At 48.7% G+C, this 10,263-nt stretch overlaps 1 pseudogene; it reads left to right on the top strand.

Annotated features, from left to right (window-relative positions):
* The first annotated feature begins 1,281 nt into the window (after positions 1 to 1,281).
* On the top strand, positions 1,282 to 1,866 carry LOC100626478 (large ribosomal subunit protein uL13 pseudogene; annotated as a pseudogene).
* Positions 1,867 to 10,263: the final 8,397 nt, after the last annotated feature.

The following is a 10,263-nucleotide window of genomic DNA, read 5'->3' as shown; positions in this document are numbered from 1 at the left end:
AGCCCCCTGGTAACTATGCAAAGGCTGGATTGGCGGGGGTGGGGGGGAGCCAGAGAAGAAGCAGGGGCCTAACGAGGAGCTGCTGCAATAGTACAGCAGGTGTTGCTAGCGGCCTGGACCAGGGTAGTCGCGTTGGAAATGAGAGAAGTAGAAAGATTCGGGTTGTAGATTGGAGCTAGAGCCCACAGAACTCACTGATAATTGAATATGGAAAGGGAAGGAATCAAAGATAACAGGTTCAGGCTGGAGTAGCTGGGTATTTGCCAGGGCCCCTTACTGCAAAAAAGGAACTGGAACAAGGAAGCTGTTACAGGAAGAGGCTATGAACTTGACTTTGGTTGTGTTACACTGAGATGCCCGTTCGACCTCCAAGAGGAGGTGTCAAGTAAAAACTGAGTACGTGAGGAGTTCCCGTTGTGGCTCAGTGGGTTAAGAACCCGACATAGTGTCTGTGAGGATGCGGGTTCCATCCCTGGCCTTTCTCAGTGGATTAAGGATCCGGCGTTGCCACAAGCTGCAGCGTAGGTCATAGATGCAGCTCTGATATGGTGTGGCTGTGATGGGTGTAGGCCTGCAGCTGCAGCTCTGATTCAACCCCTAGCCTGGGAACTTCCATATGCTGGAGGTACGGCTGAAAAAAAGAAAAGAAAAAAAGAAAATAGACAAAAAGTGAGTAAGTGAATCTGGGATTAAGAGGAGAGATTAAGACGGATCAATGTGTGTGAGTCACCAGCCTACACAAGGTATTTAGGACCATAAGACTCAGTTTGGCCACCTGGAGAGAGAGGAGAGATTCTAGCAGAGAAGAGAGCCCTCCCCAAGGCAACATCCAGGGGCTGATGAGAGGTGGAGCTAATAAGGAGGAGGCAGGAGGTGAGTCAGAGCGACCCAGAAGCCAGCAGAAAAAAAATATTCTTAAGAGAGAGGAGAGGGCCAAGAATTAGCTGTTTATGTTCCAGGAAGCATGTCTCTTATCCTATATCGTCCTGACTGCTCACGGACAAAGAGCACGCCTCTGCAGGATGTTTTACTGTTTCTTTAATGCTTTCCATCCTGTCTGACTAATAAAGCCCCCTCTGTAGATAAGCCAAGGTTCTCCAGCCCCTGGGAGGAAGCGGGCTGCCTCTCCCATCAGCATATCTACAGGTTAAAGGACCCCGTGACAAACATGTAAATGTAGTTCAGATATCAGCACAGGGCTTCTTTGGTTCTCTTCCATCTGGATGACTTGAACTTGAACTCCATTTAAAAGAATTCTCACTTCCCAGGCAGGTGCCAAAGATGGGGGAGGGGCAGCAGGTGCTTCTGCTCCACGGCCAAGGCCACCTCCTGGGCTACCTGGAGGCCATGGTTGCCGAGCAGGTGCTTCTGGGCCAGAAGGGGGTGGTTGTGTGCTATGAGGGCATCAACACTTCTGGCAATTTCTACAGAAACAAACGGAAGTACCTAGTCTTCCTCCGCAAGCGGATGCGCACCAACCCATCCCGCGGCTCCAACCACTTCTGAGCCCCAAGCCACATCCGCTGGTGGGTGGCGCAGGGCTTGCTGCCCCACAAGACCCAGCCTGGCCAGGCCACCCCGGAACCCTCGGATGGTGTTTTAGGGGGCCCTGCCGCCCTATGACAAGAAAAAGGGGATCGTGGGTCCTGCCGCCCTCAAGATGGTGCACCTGAAGCCTACAGGGAAGTTTGCCTACCTGGCTCATGAGGTTGCCTGGAAGTACCAGGCAGTAACCACCACCCTGGAGAAGAGGAAGGAGAACGCCAAGATCCATTACTGCAAGAAGAGGCTACGGCCGAAAAGGACATTGAGAAGAAAATTGACAAATTCGCAGAAGTCCTCAAGACCCATGGATTCCTAGGCTGAGCCCAATAAAATCGACTCTTTACTCTTTAGAAAACATTTTTTTAAAAAAGAATTATCTACAGGATCTTTTGTTCTCATGATCTCTTCTGCTTCCCAGCAGAACTGGTGTACCTCAGGGATTCTCCCACAATCCCACTGCAGTAGTTCCTGTTGTTCATATCCCTACCTCTTAACTTTCACTAAACCCACCACTCGCAGAGGCACCTACATATGTAGATATCTCTATTGAACGAAAGGGGAGATGCAGGGATTTACATTGTAGAAACACAAGCAACTTTACATTTTTTCTTTTTTTTTTTCTATTGCTATACTTCAATTTCAATAGAATTTTTTCTTTTTTTTTTCTTTTTGTTTTTTGGCCATACTTGTAGCATGCGGAATTTCTCCACTAGAGATTGAATCTATGCCACAGCCGTGGCCCGAGCCACAGCAGTGACAATGCCAGGTCCTTAACCCACTGAGCCACCAGGGAACTCCCACCTCCAATTTTTTTTGATTCATTTTTCCATGCAGAGCCCCTGGGCTCTTTATCTTTTAGCTTTGGGGCTTGCAGACCTAGGACTTTGGGGTCTCATCTTCCCTTAAAAGGAGTTGTTGTTGTTTTTTTTCTTTTTTAGGGCCACACCCTTGGCACACGGAAGTTCCTAGGCTAGGGGTCAATCAGAGCTGCAGCCCAGGAACTGCAGGCCTACATCACAGCCACAGGAACATGGGATCTGAGCCACATTTGTAACCTACGCAGCAGCTTGCAGCAATGCCATATCCTTAACCCACTGAGCGAGGCCAGGGACTGAACCTGAATCATTGCGGATACAAGTCGGATTCTTAACCCACTGAGCCACAGCAGGAACTCCCCTATATTTCTTATATATTCTTATTGAAGAATAGTTTAAATATACTAAAACATACATTTTTTAAATTTTAGTTTAGTTTAGTTTTTTGTATTTTTAGGGCTGCACCCATGGCATATGGAGGTTCCCAGACTAGGGGTCTCATTGGAGCTGTAGCTGCAGACCTACTCCACAGCCACAGCAACACAGGATCCAAGCCACATTTGCAACCTACACCCTAGCTCACAGCAACACTGGATCCTTAACCCACTGAGTAAGGCCAGGGATCGAACCTGCAACCTCATGGTTCCTATTTGGATTGGTTTCCACTGTGCCATGACGGGAACTCTTATTTTTATTTTTTTAATTTTAGGCTTGCAGCCACAGCATATGGAAATTCCCAAGCCAGAGACTGAGTCCAAGCCACAGCTTCTACCTGCGCCACAGCTGTGGCAATGCTGGATCCTTTAATCCACTGTGCCGGGTCAGGGATAGAACCCGCATCTCCACAGAGACCCGTGCCCCAGCAGTCTGATTCTTAATCCTCTGCACTGTGGTGGGAACTCCTAAAATATCTAGATTTTAAGTGTACGGTTTAATGAACTTTTCTTTTTTTGGCTGCACCCAGGGCATGTGAAAGTTCCCAGGCCAGGGATCAAACTGACACCATAGCAGCAACCCAAGCCCCTGCAGTGACAACGCCAGATCCCTAACCTGGTGAGACACACAAGAACTTCCTATTTTTTGTTTTAATTGGGGGGAGGGTTATAAATAGATAAAACCTATGTAATTCTCACTCTAATCAAGATACAGAACATTTACTTCATCGCCCCCCCAATTTCCCTCGAGCTCCTTTAAGTCTGTCCCCACTCACACCCCCACCCCCGTCCTAGAGGCTCATATAAAAGAATCACACGATGTGAGATGGATGTCTGGCTTCTTCCTTTCAGTCTGATGTCCGTGAGAGCCATTCATACTGTGATGTGTATCAGTGGGCTTTTTTTTGGTTTTTTGTTTTTGTCTTTTTAGGGTCGCACCCACAGCATATGGAGGTTCCCAGGCTAGGGGTCTAATCGGAGCTGTAGCCACCAGCCTACGCCACAGCCACAGCAACACCGGATCTGAGCCACATCTGCGACCTACACCACAGCTCATGGCAACACCAGATCCTTAATCCCCTGAGTGTGGCCAGGGACGGAACCTGCGACCTCAGATCTTCGTCAGGTTCTTTTCCGTTAAGCCACAATGGGAACTCCTCGGTGGTTTTGTTTTATTGCTGCAAGGTATTCCCTTGTATGGCTATACCACCATGGGGGGCTTTCTGCCCCCCAACCCTGACTCTGCTGGCATCTCGGCATATGCAAGTTCCCTCGGTCAGTAGAATCCAAGCTGCACCAGGGCTGCAGCAATGCTGGATTCTTCACCCAGTGCACCCAGTGGGGGATCAAACCCGTGCTGATACAGAGATAATGCCGGATTCTTTACCCAATGTGTCCCAGCAGGAACTCCAGATTTACCACCATTGTTTATGTATTTATTTATTTTTGTCTTTTTAGGGCCACACCTGTGGCATACAGAAGCTCCCACGATAGGGTTCGTATCAGAGCTGCAGCTGCCAGCCTACACCACAGCCACAGGAACTCGGGATCCGAGCCACATCTGCGACTTACTCCACTGTTCACGGCAATGCTGATCCTGAACCCACTGAGCAAGGCCAGGGATTGAACCTGCGTCCTCGTGGATACTGGCTGGGTTTGTTTACCACTGAGCCCTGAGGTGTTCTCTGAGATTTACCACCATTGTTGATTCATTCTTCTGTGATGGGCATTTGAGTTGTTTCCTATTTGGGGCTATTACGAATGTTCTTGCTGTGAACATTCGCTGTCATCCGGAGATTTAAGTTTCGCAAAGGAATGCAGCCAGATGCTTGTGTAGTAAAGTTGTGCCCTTGTTTCAGGACTGCTCTTTAGATGAACAAACAAGTGTCAGAATTGCCTCATTCTGGGTATTTACAACAAAGATCCCCCACAGGGCTTCTCGAGTGAATCGAAGGACTCAAGAGGGCCTCGCTGTAGATTTTAAAGGAGCAGCTTCTTCTAAAAATATCACTCAGGAGTTCCCATCGTGGCGCAGTGGTTAACGAATCCGACTGGGAACCATGAGGTTGCGGGTTCGGTCCCTGCCCTTGCTAAGTGGGTTGGCGATCCGGCGTTGCCGTGAGCTGTGGTGTAGGTTGCAGACGCGGCTCGGATCCCGCGTTGCTGTGGCTCTGGCGTAGGCTGGTGGCTGCAGCTCCGATTCAACCCCTAGCCTGGGAACCTCCATATGCCGCGGGAGCGGCCCAAGAAATAGCAACAATAGCAACAACAACAACAACAGACAAAAAAGACAAAAGACAAAAAAAAAAAAAAAAAAAAAAAAAAAAAAAAAAAAAAAAATATCACTCAACTTAGAGGCAAAGGCTCTTGCCAGGAGTTCCCACTGTGGCTCAGCAGTAATGAACCCGACTAGTATCCGTGAGGTTGCAGGTTCGATCCCTAGCCTCGCTCAGTGGGTCACGGATCCGGTGTTGCTGTGAGGTGTGGTGTAGGTTGCAAGTGAGGCTTGGATCCCGCAATGCTGTGGCTGTAGCATGTAGGTGAGCAGTTGCAGCTTCGATTCCACCCCTAGCCTGGGAACTTCCATATGCTGTGGTTTTGGCCTTAAAAAAAAAAAAAAAAGGCTCTTGCCAGCTGAGGAAGGAACAGAAGTTTCCCATTCAAGAATCAATGGCCCAGGAGTTCCCATTGTGGTTCAGTGGTTAATGAATCTGACTAGGAACCATGAGGTTGCAGGTTCGAACCCTGGCCTTGCTCAGTGGGTTAGGGATCCTGAGTTGCTGTGAACTGTGGTGTAGGTGGCAGACTCAGCTGGGATCCTGCGTTGCTGTGGCTGTGGCGTGGGCCAGCAGCTATAGCTCCAATTCGACTCCTAGCCTGGGAACCTCCACATGTCTCAGGTGCGGCCTTAGAAGAAGACAAGAAAAAAAAAAAGAAAAAGAAAAAGAATCAATGGCCCAGGCCCCGTCATCACCTCCTCTCACAGCCTCTGCCCCGTTTCCTCCACCGTCTGCCTCCAAACTTTCCTCCTGAGTTATCTGAGGCCCTTGTTTCTTTGTGAGGAAAATCGCCCAGAGCCCGAGCATCTTCGGGGCACACTCTTGCTACGCCCCCCCCACACCTGGGGAGCGGCTTTGCCACGAAGAGCCCACTTCTCCTGCCGCTCTTGAGGGGAGGGAGTCCCTGGGGGCTGGGGGGCAGCAGCCCAGTTTTCCTTGCTTTTTGTCGGTCCTTCCAGACCATCCTGCTTCCTGCCTTAGGAAAACTCCCTCTTTTGAGGTACCTGCTGTCTGGCAATGGTCTGTGACCCCACATCTCATACTCTGCTCCAGGTTCTACCATGACCCTGTATGGACAACCCACCCAATAGCTTATATGCTAAGTTTTTTCTTTTTGTCTTTTTATGGCCGCACCTGTCGCATATGGAACTTTTTGGGCTAGGGGTTCGATCAGAGCTGCCGCTGCAGGCCCACGCCACAGTCAGGGCAGCAGCAGATCTGAGCCACATCCACCATCCATGTCACAGCTTGTGGCACTGCTAGATCCTTAACCGACTGAGCGAGGCCAGGAGTAGAACCTGCATCCTCACTGAGACTATGTCGGGTTCTTAACCCACAGAGCCGCAATGGGAACTCCCTAAATTTCTTCCTTTCTTTCTTCTTTGGCCTTGCCCATGGCACGAAGAAGTTCCTGGGCCAGTGATCGAACCCATGCCACAGCAGTGACAACGCTGGATTCTTAACCCACTGAGCCACCAGGGAATCCTCCCACTTTAAAAAAAAAAAATATATATATATATATATATATACTTGACATATGGCATTGTGTAAGTTTAAAGGGTATAACATGTGGATTGAACACATTTATATATTGCAGTGGTGATAGCACGGTTAGTAGCATTAGCTAATATCTCTACCACGTCGCGTAATTATCATCTCTTTTTACGTTGAGAACATTTGAGATCTAGTCTCTTAGCAACGTGAAGCACGTGACACAGCGTTGTTGACGTCCATCCCTCTCTCGTGATACCATCTCTAGAACTCAACTATTTGTCTTTTTTTTTTTTTTTTTTTTTTGGTCTTTTTTAGGCCTCGACGGCATACGGAGGTTCCGGGCTAAGGGTCGAATCAGAGCTGTAGCTGTTGAACCCTGTTGTCTACGCCACAACCACAGCAAGGTGGGATCTGAGCTGCATCTGGGATCTGACCTACACCACAGCTCATACCAATACCGGATCCTTCACCCACTGAGCGAGGTCAGGGATCAAACCCGAATCCTCAGGGATACTAGTTGGGTTCGTTAACCACTGAGCCACTAGTTGGGAACTCCTCTGTCTTTTTTTTCTTCTTCTTTTTTAGGGTCGCACCTGTGGCCTATGGAAGTTCCCAGGCTAGGGGTCAGATCGGAGCTGCAGCTACCGGCTTATGCCACAGTCACAGCAATACCAGATCCAAGCCATGTCTGCAACCCACACCCAATGGGTGAGGCCAGGGATTGAACCCGTGTCCTCATGAATACCAGTTGGATTTGTTTCCACTGCACCACAATGGGAACTCCATCTCCGTTTGTTTTAATTTAACGTTCTTTGCTTATTGGTGAGATTGAACATTTCCTCCAAAATAGCAATTCCCAATGCTTGATTTCTTGTCGTGTAAACTGCTCGTGTCCTTTGATCATTTAGTCCATTGTTTCAAAGAGCCTGGAAGTGCCTGTAGGTCAGGCTGAAACTTCGGCTACAACAACAGTTAATACTTAGCCATTTGCAGAATGTGGATCCTGAAACTGTGGTTTCTAAGGGATTCTGTTCTGAGGGTGAGATTTAGTTTTGCCGCGTTAGAAGAATTTCTGTCCAGGGATCTTAAACGATCACCATGTCATCCGTCATCTAATGACAACTGATGAGGCGGAAAGGATGACGCAAGAGGAAGATGCTCCAGCGCGAGGGGGAGGAGCCTGTTTCTACATAGATGCGTAGATGCGATGCAGGTGTCGCGCTTTGTTCAAAACCCTGAATGAGTCCTGCCGAATTACTTGTGCTTTCTGACTCACCTCTCTTATCTCCATCTAGATAAAGTGAAGGCACAACCAGGAATGTTTTCTGGATGATGTTAGTACTTTGCTCTAAATTAGCCTTTTCCAGGCACCTGGAGCTGAACAAAGATGCTGTATCAGCACTGACACCCTGTGAGGTCCAGGGTGTAGAAACCTAGGAAGCATCCTCCGCTCTTTCTCTCCAGACCTTAAGTCCATTCGACCCCTAAGTCTTGCTTAGTGCACCTGCTAGAGATTCCTCTCTCGTGCATGTGTGCCCCCCCCCCCCTTTGTTTTTGACTAGACCGGCATGTGGAAATTTCTGGGCCGGGGTTCAAAACCTCACCACAGCAGCGGCCCGAGGCACAGCAGTGACAACGTTGGATCCTGAACCTGCTGCCCCACAGGGAACTCCAAGGATCTCCTGAACTCGTCCACTGCTTGACACCCAGGCTGCTGTCACCTTAGCCCAGAGGCTAAGTCGCTCAGATTACTGCCAAGCCTCCTCTCTGGGCCTCGCACATCTGCTCTTGCTTCCTTCTGATCCATTTTCTACTCAGCAGCCAACTGAGTATTTTTATAAATGCCAATCAGACCGTGGCCCTCTCTCCCTTAAAATCCTCCAATAGCTTTTCAATGCCCTTAGAATAAAGCTCAAAGCTCATTCATGTGGAGCTGAAGACCATGCAGGAGCCGCTGCCTGACTTCTCCAGCTTGGCCTCTCACCACTTCCCCGTCCCCTTTCCTGCAGGGACCCCTACAGCTCTTCAGTCTCATACCCTCCTTTCTCAGGGTCTTTGCACATTCTACCTCCCACCTCCATCGGCTTCCCCAAGATGTGATCTCCAAGATCCCACTAGAGATGCTCTTTTGCAGCACTTTGCACACTTGTTTTTTGCTTTTTGGTCTTGGTTTTTAGGGCCACACCTGCAGCATATGGAGGCTCCCAGCATAGGTTTTGAATCGGAGCTACAGCTGCCGGCCTACACCACAGCCACAGCAACACCAGATCCTTAACCCGCTGAGCAAGGCCAGGGATCGAACCCACATCTTCATGCGTCCCAGTCGGGTTCGTTAACCACTGAGCCACAGAGGCAACTCCCTGCACACTTGCGATGACATATTTACTTGTTTAAGATCTTGTCCCTCCACTAGAATATTAGCGATGCGAAGGCAGGGATTCTCACTATTTTGCTCGCCACTGGCATGCCCAGCAACCAGCTCCAGGCCTGGCACAGGCAGGGGCTCAGTAAACACGTGCTGACCCGTTGGCAGGTAGACCAACACAGCATGACGTCATTGGTCGGTCTTGAAGGGGCTTATTCCAGGCTGATTTAACAACAGTTGAAACATGGTTATTTAAAGTTAGCTGCTGTAGAATTTCTCAGCTATGTCTCTTAAATATTCCCCAGGATCCCAAAACAAATGAAGCAGTGATTCTCTGTTGACTGTAATAGCTAAGGTGTTACCACACTGGCTAGTCTAAGAGAGACACAGCATCATAATCCGAGAGGGAGCTTCCTGGCGGCTCTCCTCTTCCTCCTCCTTCCTCTCTTTCTTCCTTCCCCTCCACTGTCTGTCCCCCTCCTTCTTTTGTTCTAAGGGGAGATGAGAACTATGTACGTGTATATGGTTAGGGGAAAGGACCCGATGTCCAGGAAGCAACTAAAGATGCTAGAGAAAGAGGATAATTGAGCACCAACTCATTTACTCAACAAACATGTATTAGACACCTACTGTGTGCCTGGTACTTTGTTAATCAACAGTGACAGGGAGTTCCCTGGTGACCTAGCAGTGAAGCGTTGTCACTACTGTGGCTTGGGTTACTGCTGTGGCATGGGATCGATCCCTGGCTCCGAGGAACTTCTGCATGACTTGGGTGCGGCCAAAAAGACAAAACAGTGACACAAGATGAAAATGACATAGTCCTTGGACACAGGGGACTCACAGGAAGAGAAAGGACACATAGACAATGTCATCAACAACATAAAGCCTAGTGGTGGCTATGTCCAGTCTCTGGAGAGAATTATATAGTAATAAATGATAATTGGCATCCAAAAATAATTGCCAAAAAAACCCACAAAAATAATTGCAAAGCCACTTCCAATCTTACTGCAGTCTCTTGAAAAAAGTGTCTAAGGGGGAATTACAAAAATGATTTACAAGAAACCTTAAAATCCTTTCCCTCCTCCTGTCTGCTAAGGGGGATTCTGTCTTTACCTGTTAGATTCCCAGGTCATTGTACAGTATCTGACTGATAGGGGAAAGGTATTCCACCTACTCACCTAAGGCCTTTCTCACTCTGCCCTAAAGCTTCTCTTTCCTCTCTCCAACCTTCCTCCGACTCTTCCCTAATTCACACTGTTCCAGCTCTTCTCTCTTCCTTTGCTCCTGCCCTCTTTTCAAATCCATCTGCTCTCATCCACCCATCACTCTGC

The sequence above is a fragment of the Sus scrofa genome, chromosome 12 (assembly GCF_054392235.1).
Source record: "Sus scrofa isolate SSC_HxYL_T2T_F1_AM1 chromosome 12, Sscrofa_HxYL_maternal_Yorkshire_Landrace_v2.0, whole genome shotgun sequence".
Lineage (NCBI taxonomy): Eukaryota > Metazoa > Chordata > Mammalia > Artiodactyla > Suidae > Sus > Sus scrofa.
This window is presented reverse-complemented; position numbering and strand designations above follow the sequence as displayed.